This window comes from Artemia franciscana, chromosome 7, assembly GCF_032884065.1.
Source record: "Artemia franciscana chromosome 7, ASM3288406v1, whole genome shotgun sequence".
NCBI lineage: Eukaryota > Metazoa > Arthropoda > Branchiopoda > Anostraca > Artemiidae > Artemia > Artemia franciscana.
Genome location: NC_088869.1, coordinates 37,107,673 through 37,125,993, shown reverse-complemented (window position 1 = coordinate 37,125,993; position 18,321 = coordinate 37,107,673). Strand labels below are relative to the sequence as shown.

Sequence of the window (18,321 nt, the reverse complement as noted above, 5' to 3'; positions counted from 1 at the left end):
TTGTAGATAGGAGCTTGAAACTTCTACAATAAGGTTCTCTGATACGCTGAATCTGATGGTGTGATTTTCGTTAAGATTTTATGACTTTTAAGAGGGTATTTCACCCTATTTTCCGAAATGAAGCAAATTTTCTCAGGCTCGCAACTTTTGACGGGTATAACTGATCTTGATGAAACTTATATATTTAAAATCAGCATTAAAATGCGATTCTTTTGATGTAACTACTGGTATCAAAATTTTGGTTACTATTGAGCCGGATCGCTCCTTACTCAAGTTCGTTACCACAAACTGTTTGATAAGCTAATTTATGTCATTGTTATTTGCTCTTAATTTTTTCGTGAAAAATCTGTTGCTTTTGTTTTAGTCATATCCTTAAAGCTGTTTAAGCAGATTTTCTTTAAATCAAACTTACAAGCTTATAAATTTACAATTTTATTTTTCACTAAGTACTCTTCCTAGATGTTGAGGGGGCGAATTACTTCCCTTTAGATTGTTCCGAAGCCTCACAACCGTCACGTATTGGAGAAATGGAAAAACAGTCGGCTTAAAAACAGTTTTTTGTGTAGGTGAACCCCCCTCCTTCTATAAGAGTGGGATATGTGCCTACCCATTGGGATCGTACATGATCTTTGAAGTAAGATCTGTTAAATGTTTAGCATACACCTCTAACTTTAAAAAAAAAATCAAGAAAAATGTTTGCGGCTGAAACCTAATAATTCCTAGATGATTTACAGAAGAAAACTAGAAGGCTGTTTTATTGAAAGAACTGTTTTACACAGCTAAGCACTATATAATAAATAAATTTCGTGTCCAAGCCAATGAATGAAGCCGTGCTTTTAACTCACCGCTGTTGGCTGGAGTTATACTTGATATGAGATCTGAAATGAGAAAAAAAAAACTATTTAGACTATCTTAGCCGAATTTGGAATGAAAAACACAAATTTAAGTTTATTCGTAGTAGTTCTATCACATTTGGTTGAATAGTGAGAAAATTTGTCAAAATTTGTAGACATAGTCTTCTAGTTGTGTTGCGAACAATTCCACTGCTTATAGTCTTTTTCCTGTATGAGAATCATGTAGACGGAAAGAAAAAGAAATTCATATTCCAGGGATAGGAAACATGAAATCAGATAATATAGAATTTATTTAGTCAGTCAGGACGGATGGAGTGCATAGGCACGGAGTAGAGCTCATGATGAATAAGAAAGCTTAATAATATAATGTTACTTGCTCATTTTAGGAATAAAAGTGCAAGGGTATCAGTCATAATAGGACATGCCCTTGTAGAATTAACTAATGCAGATAGTACTGACTCATGAATTTTACGTAAGGCTACAGGAGCAATAGATAGGATCCCTAGCAGAAATATGGTATTTTATTAGAGGATTTCAATGCCCAGATCGGTAGAAATAGGGATGGATGGTATTCTAGCTTAAGTAAATTTAGTGTAGGGAAAAAAAGTACAATTTTGTATTGTATTGAGATACTCCATGGGAGTAGATTTTCCGCGGGAACCCCCCCCCTCCCCTCTGAGGGAATTTTCTTCGGGGAAAAACTTTCCATAGGGGGGAGTCCCGGGAAGTTTTTCCAAGGAGGGTAAGGATTTCAAGCGTGAATTGAAAAACAATCAGAAATTAACACAGAAACTTCAAATAAAAGTCTTGAATGAAAAGTTGAATGAAAGTCAAATGGACCATCTTCCAGAGGGAATTGTCCGCACGAAATTCCTGGGAGAATTTTCTGCGAGGACAGGATTGTCCGGAGGTATTTTTTGAGAAGAGGGGGGATTTTATGTGGTAGGATTTTTTCATGGAGAAATTTTCCGCTGGGAAGATTTCCAAGGAAGAGTCGTTTGAAAAACAATCAGGAATTAAATAAAAGATTTTTTTTTTCACTTAAAGTAAGAAGCACCATTGAAACTTCAGCTTACGAACGGGTGATGGGATCTTAATGAAATTAGATGTTTGGAAGGATATCGTGTGTCAGAGCTGTTATTTTAAATCCCGACTGGATCCGCTGACGTTGGGGGGTGTCGGAGGGGGAGAACCTAAAATCTTGGAAAATGCTTAGAGTGGTGGGATTGGGATGTAACCTGGTAGGAAAAATAATTACAAGTCCTAGATACGTGATTGACATAACTGGAACGGATCCACGCTCTTTGTGGGAGGGAGGGTTAATTCTGAAAAATTAGAAAAAATGAGGTATTTTTAACTTACGAAGGAGTGATCGGATCTTAATGAAATTTGATGTTTGGAAGGACCTCGTGACTCAAGGCTCTTATCTCTCCGACCGGCATTAAGCCTCTGATTTTCCTTTCAAAGCAATGTATTGATTCTTAGAATTTTGCTAGAGCTCATACCTTATGAGCTCTTGGCTCTTCTGACCTCGTCACAAGTGCCATATGAGCTTTTAGCTCTATGGTTCAAGGTTCAAGAAAAAATTTAGCACGCACATACACCCCCGGTGGTTATCAAAACGGGTACAATCTTATTTTGCTACTAGGACTGCATTTTATGTTGCCAATATTAGCAATTCACCAATTTGCCTTAAATTTTTAATTTTAATTTCAATATTTAAGTTTAGGTTGAACCTCACCATGAATAGTGCAACAAGAGTCATAATACGGAGAAAAGATCCCGGCTTGTCTTAATTTATGTACGAGATGATTGGAGGAATTCATAGTACTGTTCAACTCTTCTTAGCATTCCTATTGCCTCTCTTTTAATTTATATTTTTTTCTTGGTTATTTTCCTCCTTATTGTCTCTCCTCTCCCCGCAAGACAATTGGAAAAGATAAGGCCCGTAAACGTGAATCGCTTCAAATCTGAGATAAATTATGGTTACAGTGATAGCTGAAATCTAGTAATAAAAATAGAACGGTGATCTGTTCGAGCTTTATTAGTGATATTTGCCTTATTAACATTATTGCCCCAAAATAGGGGATCCTTAATACTGTTGTTTGTCAATTAAGACTAGCAACAATACCAATTAAGGCAGGCTTTTAGCTGTTAAAAAACTTTGATTCGCCTCTTTCACTGGCGCTGAGCCGCTTAAGCGTTAACTATAAATAATAATAAAAATGTAAACAAAGCGGTAATTATGCTAACTTTGCCTAGAAACAATTAATGTTTCTACCACTCTTACCACTTTCATTTCAAAACCCTTTCAACACGGAGTAATGACGTATAACCTCTATTGAAACTGATTAAACGAAATAAAAGTGTCAATGTATCACTAGTGCCGTGTGCTGGAACATATCAGTTTTCATTCAGAGTTCAAGGAGTTTAAAACTAAAAACTTTCTCATTTTTTCGGATAAAATCCATGCTTAAATTTAGACAGCTTGTGTAACAAACTAGTTAAGCCAAGATTGAAGTATCGTTATTCACCTCTGTGGCTTTTTGCCAATATTGTGATTTTTTTTCGAATGGTGAAAAAATAGTCTTAGTGCTAGGTAACGATACTGGATCAAATTAAGGAGGCGTAAAGGTCTATATTTTGTAAATTGATAAGTTTCTAAGGGTGTAAATGGCTGACCAAGCACGAGAGGCCGAGAAAATGCTAAGCGCCCAGTCTTTGCGAGAAATTAATTTTAGGCTGGATTTATTACCGGCGCTTTCGCGGAAAGCTAATACGATTCCTGAAGTTTCGGATAGCATTAATGCCATACAAGCACTGTTAAGTAGCATTATTACCCAGTTATCTAACAATGCTAAGACAAATGAAGAAATTAAAAGAGAGCTGGAAAATGTGAAATCTAACCTAGCAGTCTCTTGTGAACGAGCCAACCAGCTTGAAGCAGAGCAGAAAAGAACTTTAGAGCAGAATTTAATGATCTATAATTATACTCCTAAACACTTCGGCGATTATACTTTGAAGCAAGAAATAACGGGATTATTAAACCATACTATGTCGTCTCTCGAAAAAAATCGAGGTGATACACGTGACATTTTTAGATTGAAATCAGGGCCGGTAGTAGTAAAGCTAAACTCGGTTGAAATCAGAGACTATATTTTAAGAAACAAAATGTTGACTCTTGCCCAAAATAACGACCGTGATGCAAAGTTACGAGGTGACAAACTGTTTATCTAAGGCCGATTATTCAGTTACAATGGATATTCCCTTGTCGAAATTAAGCGTAATTTGAAGCCAGTTCAAAATCCTGCTCCACCCCTTGGTGCTAGGCTCCCAAATGATCCCAATAATATTCTGATGAGGCTTGATAGTGGTGCCAGTGACAGTGTTGCTGAGACATTGGTACCATCAACCAGCACTACTCAGGCAGTATCGACAGCTAAAAGACCTGCTAGTACTATTGCCAGCCTTAATAAACTGCATCGACCAGGTGCTCGTAAAGTGGCACCCAAAAGAAGCCATTCGCCAAGAAAGAAGTTTAACGAAAGACATCGTGACGGTTTTTCGCGTGATTTTATGACAATAGACACCGAGGTGTGTTAACGGATAACCAAAGTCGTGAGTATTATCATTTTGCCTTTTCCCCGAATAAGACTAGTAACTAGCAACTCCAACCAAAGGCTAGTGATATTAACGTACTGACAGAAGGCGTAAACACATAGAAAATGGAGGGCTATATACTGAGTCTAATTTCATGGAACATACAAGGATTACGTGATAAGCTGACTTATTTATATGACGATTTATTTTCGTTTGATGTGATTTCGCTTATTGAAATATGGAATAGTTATCAAACAGTTCGTGGTAGTAAGGGAGCGACCCGGCTATATGGTAAACGAAACTCTAAAAAACGAATTTTGATACTAAAAGATACAATTAAGAGAATCGAATTTTCATGCTGATTTTAAATATACAAGTTTCATCAAATTTAGTCCATGTCATCAAAAGTTACGAGCCTGAGAAAATTTGCCAGATTATGGAAAATAGAGGGAAACACCCCCTAAAAGTCATAGAATCTTAACGAAAATCACACCATCGCATTCAGCGTATCAGAGAACCCTATTGCGAAGTTTCAAGCTCCTATCTACAAAAATGTAGGACTTCGTATTTTTTTGCCAGAAGACCGATCACGGGTGCGTGTTTATTATTTTTTTTTCAGGGGTCATCGTATCGACCAATTGATCCTAGAATATCGCACGAGGGCTCATTCTAACGGAAATGAAGAGTTCTAGTGCCCTTATTAAGTGACAAAAAATTGGAGGGCACCTAGGCACCCTCCCACGCTCATTGTTTCCCAAAGTCAATGGATCAAAATTTTGAGATAGCCATTTTGTTCAGCATATGTTCATCCCCCATTTGTTCTTCCCCCCACAGTCCCCAGAGGAGGGGCGGCAAGTTACAAATTTTGAACAGTTTTTACATACAGTAATGGCTATTGGGAAGTGTACAGACGTTTTCAGGGGGATTATTTTTGGTTTGGGGGGAGGGGAGAGGGCTGCGTGGGAGGATATTTCCTTGGAGGAATATGCCATGGGAGAAGAGAAATTCAACGAAGAATTTTCTTCTTGAAGAAATTCAATGAAGGAAGAACTTTTTCATGTTTTTTTTCATTGTTTTTTTTTTAATAGTAATGCTAGAAAATATTTTTACTATTTTTTTACTGTTTAATAAAATAGAACTGAGAGAAAGAGTCAAACTTTAGCGTAAAGAGCGGGGCGTTGAGAAGGGAACAGCCCCTTTCATACATGGAGTAATTTCTGTTCGTTTTAAGTTTTAATGTCGCTCCTTACTTTCAGTTAAAAAGCTAGTTTTTTAAATTTAATTCTCCTATATAACCTCTACCCAGGTATTTGATAGAACAGATCGTGTGTAATGTATCAAGAAATAATAGACATTATGGTTGTATTTTGGTTTTGATTGAAGCATCTGCTATTGAAGTTTGTGAGAGAATTAATAGTAGATCTGAAAACTTGCTTTGGCTGTATATTTGTTTTAAATATGGGGAGCAATTAATTTTGGGTGTAGTGTTACTGTATATACCTCTACAGCATAGTTTGTATAATCGAGAAAATACTTAGGAAATCTAGAAGAAAAATTATCGTTAATACAAGAAAGTAATAGAGATATCGAGTGCGTGTTGATGGGGGATTTTAATGCTTATACCGGCATGGAGGCTGAGGCTGATGATTTAGGTGATTTTATCCCAATTTGTTGTAGAATACCACGGAGCAACAAGGATGAACAAAGAAAAACAAATGTATGGAGAAGAAGGCTTCTGGCGTTTTGTGAGGAACAAGGTCTGATGATTGCGAATGGTAGGTTCGGAAATGATAAGGGTAGGGGCTAGTTTACTTGCCTTTTGGGTCCAACTCCAAATGCTGTAGATTATGCGCTAATTAATACACAATTTGTACCTGAATAAATTAATAGGGGAGTATTAGATTTAGTTGGATCTGATCATAGAGCTATTAAGTTAGAGGTGAAGGTTGGGAGTTTCAAGATTGTGGTCCGCGAGTAAGAAATTTCTATAATTTGGAGTATAGAAAAGTAGATTTAAGAAAACGAATTAAAATGATTTAACAGATAAAGAAACTGAGGCATTCAAAAGAGAGCTTTTCGAGTCACATGTAAAAAGAAAGCTGAAAGCGTTAGAAGACAATGAAAAAGACGCGCATGGTGTAATTATGCATTTAAATGAAATAATTGACAGTTGCGCCGAATCGTGTGGCCTGACAAAAAAAAAGTAAGAAAGAAGGGGCGGTATTTTGATTTGGATTACAAGTTAATGAAAGGAGAAGTAGATATTTATTGAATTGTTTGAATGAATGTGAAAGCACGGAAGATCAAAGTTTGAGATTGGCTAAATATAAAGATAAAAGAAGAAAATATAATAGTTTAATAAAAAGGAAGAAAGAGAATGAGAATAAGAATAAACTGGACATGCTGATGATTTTAGAAAAATGGATTCTAAGAAGTTTTGGGGCTATATAAGGAATGATAGTGGAAAGGAAAAAGTTAATACCCAGGTTGTTCTGGAAGCTGGTTCATGGCCTGACTGCCTAAAAAATTTGGAAGGTGATTGTGTAGATCTTCAGGAGGTAGCGCACATCCTAGAGACAGTGATTTATCCTATGAGGGAACGCAATTATGATTTAGTGGACGATGTGAATGACCAAGAGACTAAGTTGGTTTTTAAGAATTTAAAAGGTGGTACTGCTGCAGGTGTTGATGGTATATCAATAAATTTATTTATTTCTTTCCATTTTTATGCCGATAATTGTTCTTCTTTGTAATAAGGTGTTAACTTCATTGCAATGGCCAAGTGTTTGGAAGACGTCATTGTCTATACACTTTTTAAAGGAGGAAACCCAAAGGCTCATGAGCGTTATCGTTTAATAGCGCTTGTCCCTGCTTTAAATAAGGTGTTAAATTTAAAAAAAATAAGTTTTTTTTAACTGCAAGTAAGGAACGATATTAAAACTTAAAACGATTCCGTATATGAAAGGTGTTGTCCCCTCCTCAACGCCCCGCTGTTTACGCTAAAGTTTGACTTTTTGTCACAACTCTACTTTGTAAAACAATAAAAAAATAACTTCAGCGTAAAGAGCGAGGTGCTCCTAGGATATGCATCAAAAGATTTGTGTTGACACTAGTGACACTAGTGACTTCGGCGGGAAACCTTGAAACTGAAAAAGCTGGACGGGATGTTAAAAAGGAAATTTTGACGGTCACATTTGAGGGGATTTTAGGCCCTCTTTTTAAAATTCACCAAAATGTTTTCCATATACAAATTATTATTGTGGTGAACCTGAATAATGAATTTTTATATCCCAATCATCGATATTACCCAAATTTTACTCGCTAGAAACTACCTTAGAAAATGATTTTTCCAGCTTTCGGTTACGATGGGTCGTAGCTCGCTCTTTTCTAGATTGCTGGTATTGCCGCAACCATATTATGTATTTCAAAATGTTTTAAAAATACCTACCTTAGCACCTGTTTTATATATTGAGATATTAATTACAAACATTGCTTTTGAATCAACATTAATCTACTTACAACTTTCACATTACAGAAGATATTGAAGTACAAATTGGTCACCAAAGTGCATTCGAGCATCTTTTATCCCCTTAGTATTAATTTCCCCGGATGTAATCCGTAAAAGTTGACAAAAAATACTTATCTGGAAACTTGTCAACTTAAACGGAATATCTATAATTTAAAATACTTATGTCAAACAAGAAAAAAATAATGTAATTAAATAACCGAGAAAACGAGAGTATTATAAAGTATTGGCCGATCCAGGGGGTGGGGGGCCCTAATATTTTTTTCTGGTTCCCTTTTTCTTGTTTTGCCTTTTTTTTTAAAAATTCAATTTGAGACAAAAGCAGACATTTTTGGCAAGGACCTCCGCCAAACCGTCTTCAGTGATAAGAAAAGAAAAGAAAGAACTACCCTTCTAAAGTAAGCTCAGACAGAACAGATGAGACCACCTGCTCCCTTTTTTAGATATTTTAATTCTTAAAAAAAAACTCCTAATCTTGAATTTTCTATCTAAAGAAAACCGACCCAAAATGATTGTTATTTGTCATTCCCGTCAAACCAACCTCTTTCTGCGAAAACAGGAGCGGTAATCGCTTTAGTCGACAAAGATCTAAAACTCTATTCACACAATCATGAAGCATCTGGATTAAATTACTTTAAAAATGTTTTTGTTCTGTAATTTTTACCCTATTAAACTTACTAAGAATATCATAGATCAAAGATTATCCAAAAAATAATAAACCCGTGTCCCCTTTTTTTTAGTGATTTTGGCAATTGAAAAAAAAGCCTTTATCACTTTACCTCTCAACCTCTCACTTTACATCTCAAGACTCAGCGATAAGCTCGGAAAAAATTTAAACAAACATGATCTCTAAGTCTTTTTCAAAAATGAACTTAAGGTTGAACTTTTTTTCAATTTTGGACAGAATAAAACTGATTCTATAGCCTAGCTGGTAGTGGTGTTACAGAGTCTCTTGTTTTGTGGCAAATTTTATATTGGTAGGACCCGTCCTACCAATGATGATGATGACGAAAAAAGATGATGATTTTTATTCTGCCTTGTCCCTCGACATTTTTGAAAATCCAGATCAGATTGTTATTTTTGACGAGGTGACTTTGATATCCACACCAAATGGTTTACCATAATCTTTGAGGGTTGCAATTGAAATTAAAACAGAGCTTAAAATAGACCTTGCTTTAAATAGAGATACTGAGAATATTCCTATAAAGCCAATTTACAACAAAATATTAGAAAATTCAAATAATATTTTTCCTCGGCTTAAACCAGGATCATCTGACTGTACTATTAACAAAAACTAAAGTCAATCGCTAGGCAGATAATTCTACCCCAATTTAATTGGTGAATGGTCTTTCATTTATTCTGGCTTTGTTTTTTGTTTGTTTGATTCAGCGTCTCATCTGCTTTGTTTGAAACTTCAGAAGTTGGCGGAAGTCCGCGCAAAGACCTCCACCGCTTGGTGGAGGTCTTTGCCGAAACATCTGCTTTTGTCCTTTTTGCTTCTTTTCAATCCACTGGCTGATATTACTCTCGTTTTCTCAGTTATTTTATTATATTAATTTTCTTTTTTGTCAAACGTCACGTAAAGCCAGTGGGGCCTTAGAATACACATAATTCGACTTATTTTTTCCATTTTTGAAAAGATTAAGATCTTGTTAATACACGACGTCACTTATTCTCAGTCATCCTGCATTTTCCAGTTTAGCTAGTGTAACTTGTCGGACAATTAATCCAGACCGTTTTCAAGTAATAATTCCACTAACCTCTGACGTCACTTACGTCTCGTGAAACTCTAAGGATAAGTAATGGGGCTGTGTCATAGGTTATTTTGTAAGACAGACTTGTTGATCCCATAAGGACCAAAAGAATTGAAGGGACTTTTTGAAAAACAATTTTAGTATTTAACATCTTTAATTTCAAACGTCTCTACAATTAAGAAGTGAGACAACGGAAATCAGAAATATAAAAAAGCTTCCAATATTTTGAAAAATGTTTGAGAGATTAAAAAAGAATTAAACTAATTGAACCACCGTAGTGCGCTCAGAATAATAAAAGGGGAGGGGTAGGCAAATATTGAAATTCTATTATCTCTTAACCATGTTCAGATTTCCTGTCGGTGTAGGTTATTTTTATACTACAATGCTTTTATGTTGGCTGATATACGAAGCTAGTACCAGGAGCCTAAAAACAAATTCAAAAACATGACAAAAAGCATACGTAAAAGGAAAATAAATAATTTATACATACGTAGAAGTTGTCTAGCTGTCGTTTTTGAATATCTTTAAACGTGCATGTTGCGAGGCATACATCACGCCTACCAGCATATGAATTAACATTGTCCTGACAAAAAGTATGACAGTTAATGCCATCACCTGTGAAGAAAGGAATAAAACAATTCTAATCATCAAGGTCAAGATTACTTTCCTAATAAACTGGGCTGATTTTAAGTTCTAGGATATTTATTTGAAATTGAGTAGCCTTTGGTTCTGCAAAGGCTCTGCCGAAAGTTGTGTCTTGTGCAAAGCTTAACCATGCATCGTAAAACTAAAAGAAAATTGCCATACCTCGATAAATGATCCGATTCAGAATATTCTATGTTCGGAAATGAGTATTGGCTATTCCAAACTTCAAATGGCTCTCCCAAAATGTGGCGATTTAGGTCATTGGATAGTATCAATCACAGTCTTTTTCGAGGTAGGATAGTTTTATTCAGAGTAGCATCACATTTTACGAAGTGGGGAATACTTTCAATATGACATTCAGATTTTCAACTCCATAAAACCTGTGCATTCTCTGCAATTTTTGATTTTTTAGAGTTTTGTGTAATATTGGCACGCGTTATATTACAGTTTGGTATAACAAAGTGGTTGACGAGAATCGAGTCTTTCTTAAATTAATCCATTTTCTGCATCCATTCATCACAAGAGCACCAACTTATGTTAACAATGTATTAATTTTTAAGAAGCCCCACCGAGACACGACATATTACTTTCCATCACACCGCTCCTTTTTTGTCAAGCCGTGTCACTTCGTTGTGCCATGTCTGCCACACCATGTACCACTGTTGTACAAAATGTTTGCAAGTGGGCTGCCACCCCTTGCGAAGAGCTAGATGCACAGAAAAATTGTTTCAGAAAGCTGTGTATAACTCGCGTTTAGGACCAAAATGGATTGTGCTCGTTCTTGAGTCAGTGCCTACACTGTGTTAGTTGAAATAAAGTTTTTATAGCCGCAGAGCAGAATAGAGAAGTTGCACAGCCAAGTTTTTGCTTATTCAAGCTGTCTTTCTACTTTCAAGTAGAAATTTCTATTGAAGCAGGCAAGCAAGCAGGAACCAGCGTGAGATTGAAGTTAGATTGGAACCTAAAGGTTGATGAAATATGCAACAGTTCCTTGGGCTCACTGTAAAAAAATTTCTTAGAATAATAAGTGAAAAAATTCACAACTCACAATTCTATTGTTAGCCACAACTCTGCAGCTATTCCTGGTTTGGTGCAAACACTAACTAATACCTTATTCAGTGCAAATACACTTTTTTAAATACCATAATTGAAAGTCTTAAGACCAGTGGCACCACGGCTCAGGAAGAATAGTATTGCCTTTAGATGGGGACTTGATGTGTCTTCAATAAATGTTGAAAGAAGTTGTGATATATATCAGCGGAAAGGGAAAAACTGTTGAGTAGCAAACTCTGTGTACTGTCTCGAGGATGAAAATGACTGGAAAATGGGAAACACATTTAGAGAAGCTTTTACTTTAAAACTAGTGAATCTACTTCTTAACCTTATGAATGCTTAGAAAAAGCTTTTGAAACCCGTCGCCAAGAAAGACCAAAGAACACGCCCCATAGGACGTATGAACGTGAAATAAAACCCCTCCAAACTAGTTTCATTCCAAAGTGGGAAGACATACATGCAGCGGCTCACATGAGGGCAGAGTAGAGGCTACTCACTGACGCCTTGTGTGCCTCCGGAGGCACTGGAAGAACTAAGGTTTAAGGTAAGCCATTTTTTTATATAAGAACTTGAAACTTATAAAGTAGAGTTTTCTGATAGACTGAATCTGATGGTGTTATTTTCATTAAGATTCCTTGACTTTTATGGGGCGTTTGCCTTTTTCCGAAAATCAGGCAAACTTTCTCCAGCGCGTGACTTATTTGGAATCACTATATTAAGCTCTTTCTTATGATGTATCAACTGATATCAAAATTCCTTTTTTTTATATTTTCGAATACTGTTGAGCCAAGTCACTCCTTACTTACAGTTCATTATCACAGACAGCTTATTATTCATGCTCTAAAAATTGTGTTAGACGAGTAAGACAACCCTGACGTGAAATGGACACACAATTCCTGAAGAGGCTAATTACAACTGCAGAATCATGACTCTTTGGGTTTGACTGAGGATCGAAGGCCCAATATTCTCAAAGGAAGAGACGAGAATCACTATGAACGAACAAAGTAGAACAAAATCAGTCAAACATGAAGACAATGTAGGTATTTTTTTTTACCTTACAGGTATCATGCATCATCAATTTCGCTCTGATCGGCAAGGAATAAGTCAAAAATACCGCAACAGCATCTTTCAGTTCTTGTGCGAAAAAATTTCGGAGGAAAGGGCCTGTCCACTGATTTTAGCATAATAATCATATTATTCTTTAGTTTTAGGTCACGGGGTGGCAAATCAGTAATTTCAATTTAATTTGGAAATTCTGGCATGAATTTAATTTTTCCTTCCTATTTATTCTTTGCAGAATCACAGCTTTTGTATGATTCGTATTCTCCTGTGAGGCCATCGACAGTCTCTGCACTGATTTTGCTTAATTCGTTTGAATGGCGCTAAAATAACGCGTTTCTTCATTCCATTGTAGTTTTGACTGCTTTTTAAATGCTTCCGATTCGATTGATCATGCTCGTTGTCGTGTTATTTCTAAGTTCACAACAGCATGAATCAGCCATACACTCCGTTTCACGTCGCTTTTGTTTGCGATTTGATGTGATTCTTGCTGCCGCTTGTCTTCTAACCACAGATTTCACTGTGCATGAGTTTCATTTATCGCTCGTTCTAATGAACCCAAAATAAACGCGTTCTTTCATTTCACTATAATTTCAATTACTTTGCGAATGCTTCCTATTTCATTAATGAAGCTCGCTGCCACACGGCTACAACTACAGATTTTATTTCGCATCATTTTTGTTAGTGACACATTGTGACTCTCGTTGTCTCTTGTCTTCTAACCGCAGATTTACTTTTGCATCCTTTTAGTTTGCGATTCATTGTGATTCACGTTGTCTCAAGTTTCGTGGTTCGTTGTGCTGAACCTAAAACAACGCGTCCCTTCGTTCCATTGTAATGTTCATCCGCATTAATTTATTATTCGATTAACCATAATTGATGTCACATGTTTCTAGCCTCAAATTTTGTCGTGCTGTATCTTTGTTCATCAATGCCTCGGATTTTTTCAATATCTTTTGCTATAGCTACTCGTGCTCATTCGTCATTTTGTGTAATTTCGCAGGGCTCCATTGAAACTGAACCATCATGTAACTAAACCCCTTGCAATTGAACTAATATAACGAAGACTAATAGAAGTCAGATTTTAGTGCAAAGAATAACGAATTGAGGAGGGGGCAGCCCCCTTGTACCCGAAATAATTTCTGTTCGTTTTAAGTTTTAATGTTGTTCCTTACTTTTATTAGGAAAAGACTTTTTTTTTATTTAATGTCTGACCATTTTTCAAATCATGCCGGAAAATCTGCATACCCCCTCGATGGAAAATTTCCCCTGGAGAAATCCGCGTCCCTCCAGCAGACCATTCCCTTATGGAAAATTCTTTTCATGTAAAACTTCCCTTCCCATGAAAAATTCCTTCCGGAAAAATGCCCTCGCTAAAAATCTCCCCAAAAAACTTTCATCAGACAATTCCCCCTGAAAATTTTTTCTGTTTTCATTTTAAAAAACTACTTTTTTGCTTAATTTCTGATCGCTTTTAAAAATTATTCCAGACCTCCACTCCAATCTGCGGATAGTTCCCCCTTCGAAAGTTCCTCCCGTGGAAAATCTCCCCCCCCATGGAAAAATCCCCGGACCTGCCGCTGCTCCCCTCCCTCCATCTGAAAATTTGTGAAATTGAGAAAAACACAGGTGAAATTGATCAACCAAAGAGAAAGTATGAGTAATAAAAAGAATTCAACATATGGATTCCAGAAAGTCCTTTCCATGCAAGATTTCCCCTGGAAAATTCCCACTGGAAACTTTCTTGCCCATAGAAAATCTCTCCCGAAGAAAATTCCCCTTCAGTTTATTTAATTTATTCAGTTTATTGTTTAGAATCAGCGTGAAAATACAATTCGTTTGATGTAACTATTTATATCAAAATTCCATTTTTCAGAGTTCCGGTTACTATTGAGCCAGGTCGTTCCTTACTACAGTTCGTTACCACGAACTGTTTGCTTTAATTTATAATTTGTTTAATCCGATATAAGGCTCAGGCTACTATTTAAAAAAAAATCAAACTAAGTAATCAGCCATAATTGGAGTCTAAAATTTTTCATAAGATTTGCTTTACAAAATGAATCGAGTGTCACACAGGAATTGTATTAAACCTTTGGGGCCGAACATCGCCACCACACTCCTTGAGATAAACATTAGTCTTGTTTGTTCGATTAAATACAAATAAATGCTATCAAATCGCCAACGTTTTTGCGATTTAATAGCAAGAAAAAAAAAACAAAACATATTATGGACCAGGAAAATGATCAAAGAATTGAGAGTCTAATCATGGATGTCTCCGGCATCCACAGCTTAGATACCAATATGGTTATGAAAACTCCTATCTTGCCCATGAAAACCTTTCGGTACAGAGCTCTGAACTTGGCGCTAATGGCTCTATTGCTATATAAAAGCTGTGCCGGTATCCCTGTGGTAGATATTTCAATGCTAATTAATGGGTGACAATTTGTCAGTTTTCTGTTTAGGGTCCTGTTTTTTCTTTGTCAGTGAATTCCCAGCCACAGAGTCTTGTGGGTGAGGGAATTCGATTATGTGAAGTTATTACTGTTTAAGCTTTTTTTATGAAATGACTATATTTAAATATACTTTAAATATACTGTATAATCTGTCGAAATCAACATTTGCTTTGATGTTCTCATTGAAGTAGCTCTAATAACTTCTTTTCCCTACGTGAATCAGTAGCGACAATTGTATTTATTATTATTGGTCGTGGTTTTTATTTGTTTTTAAGTTTAGTATTTGTTTTCTTTTTATCTTATGTTGAGGGCACCTAGTTTACATATAGGCGAAATATCCGCGTTGTTTTAGTCTTTCATCTCTTTTCTCTATACTGGCCGCAGTTTCGTTTGATGTTTTTTTGTTGAGTTTTATCTCTCTTTGTTGTTTGTTGTCATGGCTGGCCAGTTCGGCTTAAGAACTTTCATTGTTAAACTTGTTGTTCTTGACTAAATCTATCTATTTGTTTTGCTATTTTACTACCCCTTAACATGATTTTAAAGCGTTAGGTTTCCATGCGAATGACCTCTCGCTCAAATAATTATATTGTCAATTTTCTGACAGTGATTTTAAAAAGCAATGGTTTTATAACAAATGTCGAAAAAACACGGAAATACAACAGCAACATACCTGCTGAAAGCCCTGGATATAATACGGCAGGTCCAAATTGCCCAAGAGCGACCTTGCAGAAACAAACTAGCACTAGAGATAGTAAAGTTGCTACCAGCTTGAACATCTTGTAACTGAGCATATGGAAGAATTAATGGTTTTTGACTACAAAACTTCTGTTTACCAACTAGTTTTGTTGACGTTGCAAGCAAGGTAGTTAGAAGGCGTTAGAGATTTGAAATGAGACTGCTTACTAATAGCTTTGATTAAAAAAAATAGATCAAAACAATATACGATCAACGTCAACCAAGGGGCTACTCATTGTCTTTCACAATAAAAAAAAAAAAAAAACCTGAAAGAATTGAAGAGCTAAGTTGAAACTGTCAATGAAAATAATGCTTTTTAGTTTATGCTAAGTATACCTGCAAAACTGTTTTAATTGTTTGCGTTAACGAACTGTAAGTTAAGAGCAACTCCGCCCAATATTAACCAAAACTCTAAAAAACAGAATTTTAATAACAAAAGATACATCACACGAATTGCCCTTAATGCTGATTTTAAGTCTACAAAATTACTTAAGCGCAATGGTGCCCATTAAAAATCTACAAGCCTAAATAAATTTGCATGATTTTTGAAAATGGGGAAAAAACACACCCAAGAGTCATGCGATCTTAACTAAAATCACACAATTAATTTCATCGTACCAAAGGACCCTACAGTAGAGCTTTCAAGCTACTAAATTCGGGATTTTTTTTTGCCAGAAGAAAGATTATGGATACGGGTTTATCGAATCTTTTTCCCAGGAGTAAGATTATAACTTAAAGCGAACAAATATTATTGCACATATGAGGGGGCTGCCCCTTCCCCATTAAAAAATGAGGGTTGAGGAAGGGTTAGCCCTAGCTCATATACGGAATAATTTCTGTTTGTTTTGAAGTTTAATTTGCTCCTCACTTTCAGTTAAAAAAGCTTGTTCTTTATTTAATTCACAATAAAAAGACTCATAACATTTTTGTATAACTGTGGAATTCGATTCCATTGCAACTGAACCACCGTATAACTGAATCCAAACAACTGAGCCATTGCAACTGAACCACTCTGCTACTGAACCACCGCGTAGCTGAGCTACCGTGCAACTGTTCCACTGTGCAGCTGAACCCCCATGCAACCAAACCCCATGTAAATGAAACCTCGTACAACTGAACAATCATGCAACTGAACCCCTTTTAAAAGAGCCCTCGTATAACTCAACCCTCGTACAACTCAACCTTATTTAACTAAAACCCCATGTAACTGAATCCCCGTGCGGCTGAATCCACGTACAACTGTGCCATCGTGTAACTAAACCACCATGCGAACGAACCATCGTGCAACTAAATCCTCGTATAACTGAATTCTTGCACAACTTAACCAGCGTCCTGACTTGGGTAAAACACAAGGTAAAATATCTACATGTTCAACCTTGCTGGAATTGCTTGCTTTTTAGAGTCATGCTGTAAATGACTGTCAAGATGATTAATAAAAAAAACTCTGTTTTGTTGTCCTAAAAACAAAGAAAATCAGATCTCACAAACTTAAAGCCAGATTTATTTATCCTGTTTTATGTTTGTTAATGGAAGTTCCCTTAGTCCTGTAACTGTCTACGGATCTCAGAATTTAACCCCTCCCCCTCTCCCATGGTAAAACCCTTCCCTGAAAAAAAACCTCTCGGAAAATATGGTTTTCCAATTTGAATATTTGATTTGAGTTCTGTTATTTTTTAGGTTAGATGAGAAGTGCTAAAGAAAGTGGAAAAGAGGAATTTATGCACAAGTCTTGCCCCCTCCCCTCCGTACAAAATATTCTCCTAATAGAAAATTTTCCAGAAACCCTCCTCCTCCCTATCAGAAAAATCCCACGCAAAAAAATCTTATGGTTACCAATAAAAAATACAATCTCTTGGCTCTCCGCACATAAATAATTAAAACGAAATTTGCATATTAATTAATTGCAATTAATCGGACAATTTTGAGAAAAAAGGAGTGAGGGAGGAGACCTAGTTGCCCTCTAATTTTTGGATTACTTAAAAAAGCAACTAGAACTTTTAATTTTTTACAAACGTTTTCATTGGTAAAAAATATACGTAACTTACAAATTAATTTACGTAACGAACTTCTATATTCGTATGTTTTTATTGCGTGTATGAGGGGGTTCAACCCTCGTCAATACCTCGCTCTTTATCCTAAAGCTTAAATTTTGTCCCAATTCCTTAAGAATGAGCTCTGAATCACAAAGGTCGTAGAATAAATACTTGAAATTACTAAAAATACTTTAGCGTAAAGAGTGAGGTATAACGAGGAGGTAAACCCCTCATATGCGTAATGATTTTTGTTCGTTTTAAGTTTTAATGCTGCTCCTTACTTTCAGTAGAAAAACTTTTCATATTTATTTTTTCATTGTTTTTTCAAATAATGCTAGAAAATCCTGCGCCCCCTTCATTAAAATTCTCTCCCCCCATGACAAGTTTCTCCATGGAAATATCCTCCCACGTACCCCCCTCAAATCTCCCCCTAAACAAAAAAAAAACTGAAGACGTCTGTACACTTCCCAGTAACCATTCCTATATGTAAACACAGGTCAAAGTTTGTAACTTGCAGCCCCTCCCACAGGGACTGCGGGGGAGTAAGTCGTCCCTAAAGACATAGATATTAGGTTTTTCGACTATGGTGAATAAAATGGCTATCTCAGA

At 36.1% G+C, this 18,321-nt stretch overlaps 1 protein-coding gene and 1 long non-coding RNA gene across 6 annotated transcripts in view; one reads left to right on the top strand and one right to left on the bottom strand.

Annotated features, from left to right (window-relative positions):
* Window positions 1-18,321, top strand: part of LOC136029228 (uncharacterized) — a 497,253-nt gene that overhangs the window by 228,647 nt on the left and 250,285 nt on the right. The window lies entirely within an intron of this gene.
* Window positions 738-15,749, bottom strand: LOC136029225 (uncharacterized). The gene is made up of 3 exons (XR_010617996.1): window positions 15,615-15,749; window positions 10,225-10,349; window positions 738-878 (listed from the first exon to the last, which is right to left on the bottom strand). It is a non-coding gene; the product is annotated as an uncharacterized LOC136029225 (long non-coding RNA).